The 15839-nt window shown below is 38.4% G+C and overlaps 1 protein-coding gene across 11 annotated transcripts in view; it reads left to right on the forward strand.

Moving 5' to 3' along the window:
* The first annotated feature begins 5203 nt into the window (after positions 1-5203).
* Positions 5204-15839, forward strand: part of PTPN13 (protein tyrosine phosphatase non-receptor type 13) — a 221670-nt gene continuing 211034 nt past the window's right edge. For 8 of the 11 annotated variants that reach the window (XM_037986516.2, XM_007999154.3, XM_007999157.3 and 5 more), the window contains exon 1: positions 5204-5686. The gene's annotated coding sequence lies outside the window, so the exon portion shown is untranslated. The remainder of the gene's footprint in view (positions 5687-15839) is intronic. The other 3 variants (XM_007999159.3, XM_007999160.3, XM_007999163.3) reach the window with 1 other exon arrangement.

Consider the following 15839-nt stretch of genomic DNA (forward strand, 5'->3'; position numbering starts at 1 on the left):
GTGAGAATATTTTTGGTAACAACAACAACAACAAAAATGGCTTGTAAGCATAGAAAAAATCCTCAAATAGAATCGAAAATTATACCTGTAATGAGATATCAATTTATATCTATTAGACTGGGAAAGATAAAAACAGTTTGATAATGCTGTATTGGTGAAGATGTGGGGAAACATGGTGTGCTACCAAACTTTCCATCTTTGTTAGGATGACTGGAACTTGTATCACTTATCTGGAAGGCAGCCTGGTTTTGTCTATCAAAATGTAAAACGTGGGTGGGCATGATGGCCCACGCCTGTAATCCCAGCACTTTGGGAGGCCCAGGCTGGTGGATCACCTAAGGTCAGGAGTTGGAGACCAGCCTGGCCAACACGGTAAAACCTCATCTCTACTAAAAATACAAAAATTAGCCGGGCGTGGTGGCTCACGCCTGTAATCCCAGCTACATGGGAGATTGAGACAGGAGAATCGCTTGAACCCGGGAGGTGAGGTTGTAGTGGGCGGAGATTGCGTCACTGCACTCCAGCCTGGGCGACAAGAGCAAAACTCCATCTCAAAAAAAAAAAAAAAAAAAGTAAAATGTTCTTTAACCCAGCAATTTTACTTCTAGAAGCTAAACCTACAGATGTACACGACATGTAAGCCAGAATCGGATTCAAAGAGACATATTTCAACTTGAAACCTCGTCTCCACTAAAAATACAAAAAATCAGCTGGGCGAGGTGGCGGGCGCCTGTAGTCCCAGCTACTGGGGAGGCTGAGGCAGGAGAATGGTGTGAACCCGGGAGGCGGAGCTTACAGTGAGCCGAGATCAGGCCACTGCACTCCAGCCTGGGCGACAGAGCGGGACTCCATCTCAAAAAAAAAAAAAAAAAAAAAAAAAAAAAAAAAAAAAAAGGAATAGCAAAGGCTTGGAAATAACGTATATACTTGTTGAAAAGTGAGGAGGTAAATCATGCAACATCTAAGCAACAGAATACTACACAGCCTTTCAAAAGAACTAGGCTCATCTAAAGCATCTGATAATAGAAATAACAGCCGGGAAGCTAAAGTCAAACAGATAGATATTATGAAGTTAAAAAAATCAATATATTAGATGAGTAATATCCTTTGGAAAAGGATATTTAGGTGTGTGTGTCTGAAAAGATACACAAGAAATAACTAGGTTTCTCAACACTGTAACCTGAATGATACACATCATCCTGCCCTTTACCTGTACCTAGTTGACTGCTTGAGTCTGCTGCTAATCATTCTAATTTATAATTTATTTTAATAGTTTTTATGTAACTCCCACTCATTTATTTTCTTTTTAAGACTCTTCCTATTTTTGAATGGTACTCTTCCAAATGAATATTTAAATTATTTTATCAAATTCCTAAAAGTATTCTGTTGGACATTTGATTAGAATTATACTGGATAGGCCGGGTGTGGTGGTTCATGCCTGTAATCCCAGCAGTTTGGGAGGCCAAGGAGGGAGGATTGCTTGAGCCCAGGAGTTTGAGACTAATCTGGGCAACATAGCAAGACCCCTCTCTACAAAACTTTTTTTAAAAATTAGCTGGGCATGGTGGTGTGCACCTGTAGTCCCAGCTACTTAGGAGGCTGAGGCAGGAGGATAGCTTGAGCATAGGAGGTCAAGGCTGCAGTGAGCTGTGACTGCACTACTGCACTCCAGCCTGGGTAATAGAGCAAGACCCTGTCTCAAAAAAAAACTAACAACAGAAAAATCAAAAGAATTATACCTGATATATAACTTACTTTTAAAAGATAATTATACATTGTTTCAACCTCAGTATTTAAAAGTATATTTCTTTTTTATTTCAAACATTGTTATTTGTCATAAATCTGTCATGATTCTAAAATTTTTTTTAAAGATGGGATCTTGCTGTGTTGCCCAGGCTAGCATGCAGTGGCTATTCATAGGCACAATCATAGTCCACTACAAATTATATCATTTTTAAAGTACGTCTTATAACTTTTGTTTATATTTTACTTTATTTATTTATTTTAAATAAATAAATATGGGGTCTTACTATGTTGCCCAGGCTGGTCTTGAATTCCTGGGCTCAAACAACCCTCCTGTCTCAGCCTTCTAAAATGCTAGGATTACAGGCATGAGCCACCATGCCCAGCCAGTTTTATAAATTTATTTTAGTGTTTATTTTTAGCTACTTAAATTTTTGCGGCTACTGTAAGTGGGATGGATTCTTTTTATATTGTATTTTCAAATTGGTTATGATAATACATGAGAAAGTTCTTTTCATATGTTTTTATTATATTATTATTATTGTTATTGTTATTTTTGAGGCAGGATCTTACTCTGTTGCCCAGGCTATAGTGCAGTGGTGTGATCATGGCTCACTTCAGCCCCAACATCCTGGCCTCAAGCAATGTTCCCACCTCAGCCTCCAGAGTACCTGGGACTACAGGTGCATCCCACCATGCTTGGCTAATTTTTTTATTGTTTACAGAGAAAGGGTTTCACCATGTTGCCCAGACTGGTATTGAACTCCTGGGCTCAAGTGATCTGTCCACTTCGGCCTCCTAGAGTGTTGGAATTACAGGCATAAGCCACTGTGCCCCACTCCCTGTATGTTAATTTTATAACTAGTTATCTTAATTCATCTTTTGTTGCCTCTAAGAGTTTTTCAGTTGATGCTTTGGAGTTTTCATATTATTTGCAAACAAATGACAATCCTGACTTATTTACAGTACTTAATTTCTTATTTCTATTTTATATCTAATTGCGTTGGCTATCATTTCTATTGTTACAATGTGATAGTGAACATTCTTGCCTGTACTTGACTTCAATAGGAATAATTGCAATGTTATGTTATAAACGAAGTTGCTGGCTTTAGTATACCACATATATATTTAAATTATTCCAAATTCTAATTTTTATTGGGAATGATGCTGGACTTTACAAAATCCTTTTCAGCATCAACTGAGATCCTCATAATGTTTTCCTCCTTTGACTTATTAATATAATCAAGCATATGAGAAAATTTTCTATTCTTGGACTATTGCCATACTATATACATGAAATAATTTCTCTTAATTTTGGTATATCATTTGTAATGTAGTGTTGGGTTCCATTTGTTAGTAGTGACTTACATTATATCCAAAAGGAATTTAACCTGTAGATTTCCCTTGTGTGTACCTTTTATCAGATTGTATTTTAAAACCAGTCTTTCAGCTCATCCAAAACAGAGGGATTACTGGTGAAAATGCCTTGAGGGCAACCACCTGAAATGGCCTTAATGCAAAATAAATAAATAAATAAATAAATAAATAAGAAGAGAAAGAAAAGGAAAAAAGCTAACGACACTGTGGTTTGTCTACTTTGTGGAAATTTACAACACTATACTTGCTATACCTTCTTTCTGATGTGAATTCACAATCTATTGCAGCCATTAATTAAGGATATTGCTTTTCTTTCCAATAAATACATGAGCTTTCTTTCAGAGGCAAACAGAGGCAGATGTTTCATGAAAGTTTCTGTTCTTCTCAACCTGCCTTTCCCACCGCCCTAAGAGATGAACCAGAACATTTAAAAATGGGGGAAGAATTCATTCACTTGTGTCTGCAGTCCAGGGAGCCTGGCCTGTTATTTACTTTCACCACTCATCCCTGCTGCTGCTCCTTAGTTTTTGTTGTTTCCCTCAACTGACTTTCCTCATCTTTGCTGCATTCATCAAAGCCCAGGGTAAATTCCCCTCTTCCATAAACTGAGGAATCTAGCCCATTTTACATAGCGGACTTTCTCTTACCTGCTACCTACTCAAAGTTTGGCTGCACATTTTAGCTATTATTATTCTCAAATTGTTTCAAGAGTGCTAGTTTTCTTTCTTAGGCCCCAGGTTAGCTCCTTGGGAGCAGGGACTTAATCTTAAAATTCTGCTGTGCATTTTCCATTGTGTTTAGCCCTGTGAGTAATCACATTCAATGCATACTTGCGAGGCATATTTGACTGAAGATATCTATCATAGTTATTCATTTAGTAAATGATATAATGAAAATGCAAGTGCTCGCCAAAGATAAATCATTACTATTAATTCCCTCATTTATCATACATGTATGGCAGCCTCAGGGGCTAGGGAACGTAGGATTGCTGCTTTGACTTTCTTGGGGAAGCCAAATAAGCCTCAGATCCCTCCACTTTGGAGCCAGGCATGAAATTCAGATTTACCTAGGGCTCAACATTAACGGTCTCAGACTAAATTTATCTTCAGGTACCCTTTCCAGACTGGACCAGTTTACCTTATACCTCTGAGAATAAACCAAAACTTTCAAAACTCAAATCACAGGATATTACTTGTTCATGAATTCAGCAAGACTCTCTTAACTATTGAAACTCAAATATTTCGGCTTGCAGCAAGGAGGGGTATAGCTGTCTGGATATACCTTGGCCAAGTTTTAGTGTATACAAAAAAGCTGGAAGTTAGCGACTATGTTAAAACTTTTCCTTAAATTTTCAAACTTTGGGATTATTTTAGTCTCACAGAGAAAATAACAAGGCAAGTATTTACAAACTTTTTTCAAAAATATGAGAATTTGAGTTTTCCCTAGGGCATTTGGCGTTGTGCTGTCACCACACCTTTGAAGATCGCTTTACAACCGTGGGAAAACTCACCAGGTTTTTTCCTTGACCCCGCCATTTCTAAGTTGCTGTATTGCTGCAGGGAGCTGGCAAAGCCACGCTCTTCCTCTCCCCTATTCTCCTCATCCTTTCAAAGTCCAAAGCTCCCGGTGAGAATATAGAAACAAGGCTGCGAGGCAGCGAAGGGTAAGGGAGGAGCCAGCACTTATGCATTTTTCACTCTCCTCCTCACTCCCTAGGGTCATGAAGTTCTGTTTCTGAAGTTAGAAGTGTGGGGCCCGTCGGCTGCATTTTCCTCTTGGCCTAAAAGTTGGAGTTCACACTACAGGCGCTAGGAACTTTGCCGCTTGGTCACCAACCTGAGCCTCCGGCTAGTCCGAAGAACGCGAAAAGCCAGGCCCAAGGCACCGGTTGTCATGGCAACCGGGGCGCTGGTCTCCCCGGCGACCTCGTCCCTAGGGAGGAGGCGGAGCTGGAGGCCAGGCGAGCCAATGAGGTCGAGGGGAGTTCGGGGTCGGACATCTGCGGTCCTCCCAGAGACGGGGAATGGTTGAGTGACAGGACCGGGGGGGCGGAGCCGGCGCGGCTGCCCGAGGTGGAGCCGGAGTAGTGCGAGTAGCTCCGGCGGCCGCGCTGAGGCGAGGGTGACACACCATGCTCACGGTCCCTAGAGACCGTCGTGCTGGCGAGCCGCGCTCCGTAGCTCCCCGGTCCGCCTCGGCAGCGGTCAGAGTCGCCTACAGGAGTTGAGCCGCCCGCGCCGGAAGGTTCTGGCGAAGCTCTTGGAGGGGCGTCGAGCACAGTAGGGCGGCGGGGGTGCGTTGGGGGCTCGGGGGTCCGGCAGTCCGCTGGGATCGCCGCTGGAGGGGCGTTTCCGAGGCAAGGAGGAGGAGGAGGAGATGCTGCTCCTCTTCTCCCCCTCCCCAGGCTCCTTCTCCAGCTCCTTCAGCCCACGCCCGCAGCCGCTTGTGGGAGAAGAGGTGGTGGCTCTCGGCGCCCGCGGCGGCTGCCGGCGGCCCGCCCCGACGCCGCGTCCGCGCAGCCCTAGCCCGGCGCTCCAGTAGCAGGACCTGGTCTCGGGACCAGCCGGTAAGGAAGAGAGCCGCCCTGGGCTCTGCGCTGCATGTGCAGAAGAGGAAAACAAAGTACATTGCGCTAGCTCTCTTCCTCCTGTCTCTGCTTTTGCTCCAGTCCCTAAACCCAACTCCTCTGTTGCCCTGGTAGAAGGAACTTTTCTTTGGTTGTGGTGGTGGGGTGTTTTTGTACGTTAGAGTGGGGGTGGGGTGACTGGAGTGGGGAAGAATGAGATGAAACTCCATTGCGAAGTAGGTAGATCCATCTCCTCAGCGGAAGAAAGCCGGATCTCGGGAACGAAACCCACAGGGGGAGTACGAGATTGTGGGGTAACAGGGAGTGACATTGCCCCGTCGTGCTTGCACAGCTCCGCTCTGTGCGTGCTTAAGGGAAGGGCTCCCGGAGTCTGTTTCTAATTTCTGCAAATGATTGTGGAGATGGTGTGGTTAGAGGCCGCCCAGAAGAATGTGTATGTGTAAGGGCTCGAGAAGGGGGTGGGATGGCGGGGAAGCGGGGGAAGAGGGGGCAGAGAGAGAGAGAGAGAGAGAGAGAGACACCGTCTGATGCAAGCTCTTTTATTGCTTTTCTTCTGCTTGCTAAAATTAACACTCTAACCTCCGGCCCCCTAGCCCCGCCGCTTTGCTCATTACGTGATACTGTAAGAGCAGACAGCTGGGAGGCTAAAGTTAAACCAAAGTCAAGAAAATTCTTAAAAAGTTTAATTTCCTTGTGTTGTGAATATAATGGAGAGAGGAAGATGGGGAGAAATATCACTAAGAGATTTACAGCAATACAGTTTTCATTGGCCATACATGTATATGATCGACACCACCGCACATTTCCAACTAATCTATTCGACAGCCTTGTGTCATTTTCATTTAATTGCATCTTTGAAACAACAAACGCGGTGACTTCATAGGGAGCTGCCTGGAGCTGAGCTCCCTCTCAGAAAATGGGGCAATCGGGTTTGTTTTCAAGGCAGGACCTGAACAAAATGTAGGACACCTGATCTGTGGGATGAAGGGCGCTGGTAACTAATTATAAATTTTAAGATTTTAAAATTTATATCTAGAAAATTTACTAAAGGATGGGGGAAAAAAGTAAAAGTGGATATATTTTGAAACAAGCTTTGGTATTTTCCCAAAGTCTTGATGACTGTGTTGGCAGCGTCCAGGTGAAAACTTGCTTCATGCTCATTGGCTGCTTGTAGTGGTGCCAAGATACAAATTATTTCTCGTTTTAATATCACTAGGAGCATTTTTTAGTAAATTCATACATACATTGATTTAGTAAATTTATACAGAGGCTCATTGACTGATGTCCAATCTTGTTTATTATACTTTGTTCATAACATTGTGTTCTACTTGATGTTCTAGAGGCTTTGTGGGAGTATGGGTGGGGAGAGGATAGGATGGAAATTAGAACTAAAAATAGAAAAATATTTGAGGTTAGTTGTTAAGAAAAGGTCTGATTTCATAGTGTTTTTCACTTTTACAATTAGAGAATAGCTTGCTTTACCATTATGTAGGTTTATCTTTGAATTTACATTTGTCTCACCATTTTTACTTGCATGTTAAGCCTACTTATATTTTCAAGGGTAATTACCAGCATCCAAAAATATAAATGGTTTTTCATGTCACAAGTTACATACATGCACACCATTAAATCCAGTGTCAATTTAAAAGTCAGATTTTAATACTATGATAGGGGTCACGTTATAAAACTTAAATTATCTTTTTGTTGTTGGTTTTGAGGGCTACCTCCTAAATACAGTATGTGAATGTGGGAATTAGGTAATCATTTGTTTTGGAGTAGAAGATGGTAGGTGATCATCTTTGAACGAATGAAATTTATGTATTCTTTGTTATTGAGAAAATCAGGTGTTGATTTGTTCTGTCTTTAATATGTTAAGGGTTGGATGGAGAAGTGTTGTAGCTTTTCCCATGTCAATTGAGTGTATGTTTTTCCAGCTCATCTTAGTGCCCAGCCCCAAATGTACTGGAGAGAAGGACTATAAGGGATAAACTATGACTTCTTTCTTTTTCCTCTTCACCCTCTTCTTTTGACAGAGGGTGTAATTTTTAAATAAACCCCAAAACATTTTTATGTATAATTAAATTATAATTAACACCATTTGAAATGGAAAAGACACACAACCATACTCCAAGCCAGTGCATTTAGTAGTTACTCCTGTCAACATATACTTGTTTTGGAATATGCTTTGAGAGAACTCTGTGTGGTTCAAAGTGTTCTCCCATTGGCCTCTGATGCAACCAAGTATGACTCATTTGAGTATCACTTTACAAGGTAGGGGCCTGAAAAAGGAGAATAGATAATGGGTCTCAGGATAGAAGAATCAGTGCTGATGGGAATGATGAGAATTTTTGGTCTGGACTTCCTTTTTTTTTTTTTAAAATCCCTGAAAAACTCTCTTTTAATTTGAAAATTAAAATGAGTCAAACAACTCAGGAACTAAACTTTTTAGAGATAGCTTTTAAGATAGGGTCTCTCTCTGTTGCTCAGTTTGGAATCATGGCTCACTGCTGCCTCAGCTTCCCAGGCTCAAGCAATCCTCCCAACTCAGCCCCCAAAGTAGCTGGTACCACAGGTGTACAACACCACACCCAGCTAATTTTATTTTATTTGTTTTAAATAGAGACAAGGTCTCGCTGTGTTGACCAAGGCTAAAAGATAGCTTTTAATGAGTACATTAATGTAGGACTTTTGATGGCTTAAGTTAAAGTTGAAAGTTTCTTTTTTTTTTTTGTTTTTGTTTGAGATGGAGTCTGGCTCTGTCGCCCAGGCTGGAGTGCAGTGGCGCAATCTCGGCTCACTGCAAGCTCCGCCTCCCGGGTTCATGCCATTCTCCTGCCTCAGCCTCCCGAGTAGCTGGGACTACAGGCGCTCGCCACCACGCCCGGCTAATTTTTTGTATTTTTAGTAGAGACGGGGTTTCACCGTGTTAGCCAGGATGGTCTCATCTCCTGACCTCGTGATCCACCCACTTCAGCCTCCTAAAGTGCTGGGATTACAGGTGTGAGCCACCGCGCCCGGCCAGAAGTTTCATACTAGCTGTAAATGTCCCATCAAAACTCCGTCTGTAAACTGCTTTGGGAGATGGAATTCTAATAATCCTTTGAGTTTGGGGAGAAAATGAAAACATCTTTAAGACCATTATTCTTGTTTTGTGTCAGGCACTGTGACTAAGCACCCTGCTCTATCCTGCCCAACCCTGTTCCCAAGAATGTGTGACTGTCACTAGTAGTAAGGCAGTAGGTGGGCCATTGGTTAATTTCTCAGGATAAAAAGATAGCAGTTCCTACATAATCTTGTATATAGTTAAACCATAAACTTCACATGTTTTTTTCCAGATAAACTTCACATGTTTTTTCCAAATGCATAGGAAATACAGGAATAGAGTCTGGTTTAAGTGCTTGTTTAGATGTGTTTGCCTTATCCTGTGCTCTGCCATTGAATCCTGCTTTTTTAATTTTTGTTTTGTTTTGATTTGTTTTCACACTGGAAAAGTATGAAAATTCTCTGAAACAAACTGTCTCAAAGAAAATCCTTCTGCTATAGTATAAAGAGTGTGGAGGACTCTGCTATCTGACAAATATGTTTCCAAATCCTAGAGACTATTAAAGTTTATTTTTAATAATTTAATAATATATACCTCTCAAGTCTTTTTTATTTTGGGGTGTGTGTGTGTGTGTGTGTGTGTGTGTGTGTTTTCTTTTTTTTTGAGATGGAATCTCACTCTGTCGCGCAGGCTGGAGTGCAGTGGCGCAATCTCAACTCACTGCAACCTCTGCCCCCCATCCTGGGTTCAAGCAATTCTCCTGCCTCAGCCTCCCTAGTAAGCTGGGATTACAGGCATGCGCTACCATGCCCGGCTAATTTCTGTACTTTTAGTAGAGACGGGGTTTTGCCATGTTTGCCAGGCTGGTCTTGAACTCCTGACCTCAAGTGATCCGCCCACCTCAGCCTCCCAAAGTGCAAGGATTACAGGAGTGAGCCACCGTGCCTGGTCCCTCTCAAGGGTATTTTGAGGGTGAAATTAATATATGCAAACGTGGTTTAAGTGCAAGCTGATACTCAATATTTAGTTTGCTTCCTTCCTTGCAAATTTTCTTTAAAAAATTAAAATTAAATAATCACAAACATGTATGACTACTCAAATCATTCTTGAATGTGTAACTTGAATCTGGCTGGGCAAAAGGCCCTCTTTACCTACTAACCAATAAATGTCTTTGGTTGCATACTTCATCTATGCTTAATAAACAGTTTCTTTCTTTTTCTTTTTTCTTTTTTTCTAGTTTAGTACTATTCAACTCTGCCTGTACCTTAGAATCACCTGGGTAGCTTTTTTAAGTTTGTTAAATTTTTTTTAAGAGATAGGATCTCACTCTGTCACCCAGGCTGGAATACAGTGGTGTGATCATACCTCACTGCAACCTTAAATTGCTGGGCTCAAGTTATCCCTCTGCCTCAGCATCCTGAATAACTGATACTACAGGCATGCGCTACTCAGCTAATTTTTTATTTTTTGTAGAGATAATGGTCTTCCTATGTTGCCCAGCCTTGTCTCAAACTCCCTGGCTTGAAGCAGTTCTCCCTCCTTGGCCTCCCAAAGCACAGGGATTCCAGGTGTGAGTCACTGCCCCAGGTCTGGATAGCTTTTGATAATCTCCATGCCCCGGCCTCAACTCAGACTAATTAAACCAGAATCTTTGCGGACGAGACCCTGGCATCCATATTTTTAGAAACTCCTTAAGAAACTATAGTCAACTTTGGAACCAATATAAGACTCTACTAGAATTTAGTGTAGAAAATTTGGTTCCCACAAATGCAGCAACATTTTTTGCGTTGGATTGTATTTTATATTTATGTATTTCTTCTATATAAATCTTAAGAATTTAAAACACAAAAATGTCTCAGAAGCATCTATATATATGCCTGTCTACAGGACTTTTTACTATTTGGATGAGAATTTAAGGTACAAATATTTCCCTAGAGCTATACTGTCAAATGTAGTTTCCCTGGCCATATATGTTATGTAAATTTATATTTTAATTAAATGAGATACAATTTAAAATTCTGCTTATTACAACTAGCCATATATTAAGTGCTCAGGAGCCACTTGCAGCTAGTAGCTACTGTAGCAGACAGCTCAGATACAGAACATTTCCTCATCACAGAAAGTCCTGTATTGCTTAGAGGTTTTGAAATTTGTATATGTTTCTTATCATCTGTAATGGCATATGTATAATTCCTATGTTATTTCCTTCAGATTTATAATTTAAAAATATATTGTGTTTTTTTTTTAAGTCAGGAGAAATACCACATTTTTTATACATTTCCTCTTTCCTCAGTCTTTTGTACCTAGTTAAAGGTTTTTCTTTTCAAAGTTAACCAAGAAGAGGAAATTTAGTGTCCTTGTTTTTATTGCTTGTATCAGTATGCTCTAAACCTAACTAATGGCTTAATTGCGCTTGTGTACTGCAGAAGTTCCAGGTCTAGAAATGTGATGTCCCAAAACACTGAAAATAGTCTCATTTCAACACAAATGTTAGGATTTGATTGAAAGTTTTCCTTTTTGATAAAGATCTTTTTTCTTTTGCATACAGAAATTCTGAATTATCAAATCATGTCATTGAGTTTTCAACAGAAAACTGTTTTATTAGTTTTAACATGAGCATAAAGGTGTGAGAGAAAATTTTTTTCCTACAGGGGAAGGCATCTCCTTGAAAAAAATGAGATTCCTAAAGAATTCCCAGTGTTTGGAAGCTAAGACTGTGTCATCAAACTTAGTGGTATTTGACACTAGGTAACTACTGATGCACAGCTTAGAAGAAACTGCTGTATGGTTCATCCTATACCTCCTCCTTACACACCTAAAAAGGATGTTTCCTAATCAAAGTTTTATTGGCTTAGTATGCTCTGAGTAGAATAGGAACAATAATTAATTTAAATTAAAAATATTCCTTCTTGGTAGATGGTGTTTTTATTTTATTTATTTATTTTTTTACATAACCACGTTTTTTTTACCTACTCTGATCAGGTAGATTTGTATACAGAACATTGGGAGTTATATTGCTGAAAGAATGCTTGATGGAATGTTTTGTGTACGATATCATTTTCATGTTTTAATGCTTCCCCACTTAGTTGTAATAGAGTCTGTGGAACAAAAGTGAAACATTCTTGTTGAACTTAAATTAAGGTTAGAATGATTATGTAACCTGAGATTGTGTTAAAGATATTCAAAGTTGTGTTCTATTTTGTTTTTTGAGGAAAGGTATAGCCTGGGAATTTTTTAAAATTCTTTTAGCACTATTTACGTATTTTTGCTTCTTCTAAAAAAGTGTAATTTTAAAAATAAACATTTAAATTATTTAGGGGATGATTATTTTAGGTCTTAGTGTAGTTAAATATTTCTTCTGGAACATGTAATTCAGTTTTTGAAGCAAAAATAATTAGTATTTTAGAACAGGAATTTCGGTTTTTAATGATAAATTCCCTTGTCAGTGTCTTTTATATTTCTGTCTTTAGCTGAGATGTAATTTCATGAAATTATTTGAACACCATATTGATTAAATTCATTCTTTACACAATCTGTTCTAATTTTATTTTGATGCTGGTTTCTCTGCCTGGTTCAAGGAATGAGCTTAAAGCAATGTGTAACATATGTCAATTTTCTAGTACTGTATGAAAATTTACCAAGACTGAAATGTATTTTTGTAGCTGTACTTCATGAAAGCTGTGACAGGAGTTTAAAAACAAACAAAAACCTAAAAATTAAATAAAAATCACTACAATAACATAATAGAAACTTTAGTTCCAGAATGTTCGGTTATCAAATCTACACCAGATAAAACTATTGTAGCTATACTATTCACTTGAGTTCCATTGGAGCTTAAATTCTGGCACTGCCTTAAGGAGTGTAGAAATGAAAAACGGGATATGTGTTATTACATAGTACCCAGAGATACTGTAACTTCAGTTATAATTCAGGATAACATATTCCTCTATGTTCACAGTTTGTGGCATATGATTCTTAGAGTTTCAATGAAAAATTTAGAATATATTATTCTCTAATATTAAAACTTAATATTTAATGGAAATTTCCTTCAATTTTTAAACAAAAGAAAATATTTGAATATGGTTGCATAATATATCACACTCATTGGTGTGAAGACCAAATTGAGCTCTGTTTTTAAGGTAAAATTTTATCTGAATTTTTTTCAGGTTTACATTAGTACATCAAACTTTCTAACTTTAAAGGGGTTTTAAGATTGTATTGAGATACTAAGATTCAATTGAAAAAATGAGTACTACTGTTCTTCCACCTGTGGGGATGCTTAAGAATCACTGTCTATGAACCACAATGTTTGAGTATTTTTCTAGGTGACTCTGTAATGATAAATCTGGGCTTATGCAACATTTGTATACCTAGTTCCCTTTCTAATTGTTCCTTATTCATTAATTCCTATTCTTTGCCAGACACTCTACTAGGCACTGGTGGTGCAGTTTCCGAGACATTTCCAAGGCATTTCCAAGACAGGCAACTTAGTGGAATAGTCTGAGGCCACATAGCTTGAATCATCTGAGTTCATGCTGAATAAATCAATGTATTGGCAGGATGTATTGCACAGAGTAGCTGTGAAGCTAAGATTAAGTAACATGCAAATGGCCTTGTAAAACTTTACAAACATGTGGGTACCTATCTGAATATATATACAGGTGATTTGTTTTTAGATGTTGCTGTGCATGGTGTTGACCACTCCTGTTTGATTTTGAGAAACAGTATAGTATGGTATTTAAAGCATAGACTAGGAGCCAGAATGCCTGGGTTTTGATCTGACTCTGTGGTTTAGAAGCTCTGTGACCTTGCGCAAGTTGCTTAACCTTGCTGTACTTTATTTTCCTCATCTTCAAAATGAGGATATTAACCAAGCCTACTTTATGGGATTGTTGTGAGAACCAAATGAGTTATAACATGTAAAGCACTTAGAATAGTGCTTAATACATACTATGTATTTAATAAATATTAGCTATTATCATTTTTAGTATACTTATATTTGATTTATAACAGTTTTTTTAAACATTGGGTACAGGTAATATATTAACTTAAATGTGAGTTCTTGTTTCAAAGTTTATAGGCCTACTTTGTTCCTTGGGCCACACGTTCCTTCCACTCATTGCTTGGGCTTGTTGATATATGTGATGGGTGCCTGATTTTTACACACTTACTAGAACTTGTGAAATGAATGTCATCTTTTTCAAACTACTATAATTATTTTTCTGGTTTTTTTTGAGACAAGGTCTCTGTCACTCAGGCTGGAGTGTAGTGGCCCAATTCACAGGTCACTGCAGCACCTCAACCTCCCATGCTCAACTGATCCTCCTACTTCAGCCCCGCAAAGCACTGGGATTACAGGCACCTGCTGCCACACACACCCGGCTAATTTTATTTGTATTTATTTGTAGAAATGGGGTCTCCTTATGTTGCCCAGGTTGGTCTCAAACTACTGGACTCAAGCAATCCTCCTGCCTTGGCCTCTCAAGGTGTTGGGATTACAGGATGAGCTGTCATGCCCAGCCTCAAACTACTCACGTTAAGAACACTGTATTTCCTGTTTGGGAATCACTTTTAGGCCATATGGCATATTGTTTTAAACATCCTTTTTGGTGGCATATCTCTTCTTTGAGAGTAGGTTTGATTTAATTAAATAATATATTTTTTCATGTTTTAGAAAGGTGAGTGATAAGAAGTATAATTTGCATTAAAATGAAAAATGGAGTATAAAGTAAAAATGAATACTTTTAAATCTAAACATAATTAGAAAAGAAGATTCCAGAAATATTTTTGATAACATTGTCTTTGAGGACAAGTGTACTTTACCCTTCTGAAGTGTCTATTTAGAAAGGTGACACTCTCAGATATATAAATTGTAGTTTGTTAAAATGTACATGTTCACAGTCTCACACAGAATTATTACTTAGTATTTGTGATTCTTATGTTGTGATGCTTCTGAGGCTATGTACTGTGTAATATAACCTAAAATTCTTCAGAAAGTGTTTGTGATCTCATTTCTGAGCTGATATTGTGCATGCTTTTAGTAGTTTTTCTGTTTAAAATTATTTGGTATTTCTCACAGAACTTTAAATATGCTCTGATGTATGTTATGAATCCCCAAGATATGATATGTATGATTTTTCATTTATTAACTACAGAACTCATAACACATCTCTTAGCACCTCTTACACCCAGTTCCCTTTTTTAACTATATAAAATGAGTCATTACATATATATGTTTTACATGTCATTTTGTCTTCACAGCTATTCTCTGCAATATACCCTGCCAATAAATTGATTTATTCAGCATGAACTCAGATAATTAGCATCACTCAGATGATGCTAATAAAGTCCCTTGACCTAGTGGATATTTAAGAAACTGGATTTACTTTTCAGGGAAACTAGTTCATGGCCATTAAGATTATTTGGTACTTTTGTGCTTTGCATTGTTTGACATTTAATTATTTGTAATAATGTGATTAATTTATATAATTAAAAAATCAGTATTTGAGCTACTATTGAAATACTGAATTGAGTTTATTGTTAACCTTTTAACAAGACAAAATTAATGTCTATTTATATTCATTCTTAAGTATTTAACTTTTATGAAAACTGAACTCAGATAGTGTTATGACTTGTTTATTCATGGTTAGACCTAAATTAGGAAGCACAGTATAATAGAAAGAGCAAACATGTTGAATTTGGGTAGTCCTCAGTTTGAGTTTTAGCTCTTTTAGTAATTAGAATGACTTTGGATAAATTTAATCTATATCTGATCTGTAAAATGGAAATAATAATATATATCTCAAAAGGTTTTATGAGCTTTATTCCTGAATTATACACATATAAAATGATTGGGCATAGCCTACTGATTCTGTTTACAGGAATTCTTTACCTTTACTTCCCTCTTCAACTGTGTTACTGAGAGAAATAGTCGCCTAATAAATCTGATTAATAATGCTGAGATAAAAGCAGTTTATCTCTTTATCACTCAGATTTTAGCCTCTTTAGTTTACATTGGTTTGATTAGGCCACTGCTATTGCTTTGGTTATCAGATTGTTTTATATGTAAGATCTTTTTAGACAGAGTAG

The sequence above is a fragment of the Chlorocebus sabaeus genome, chromosome 7 (assembly GCF_047675955.1).
Source record: "Chlorocebus sabaeus isolate Y175 chromosome 7, mChlSab1.0.hap1, whole genome shotgun sequence".
In the NCBI taxonomy this organism is placed as follows: Eukaryota; Metazoa; Chordata; class Mammalia; order Primates; family Cercopithecidae; genus Chlorocebus; species Chlorocebus sabaeus.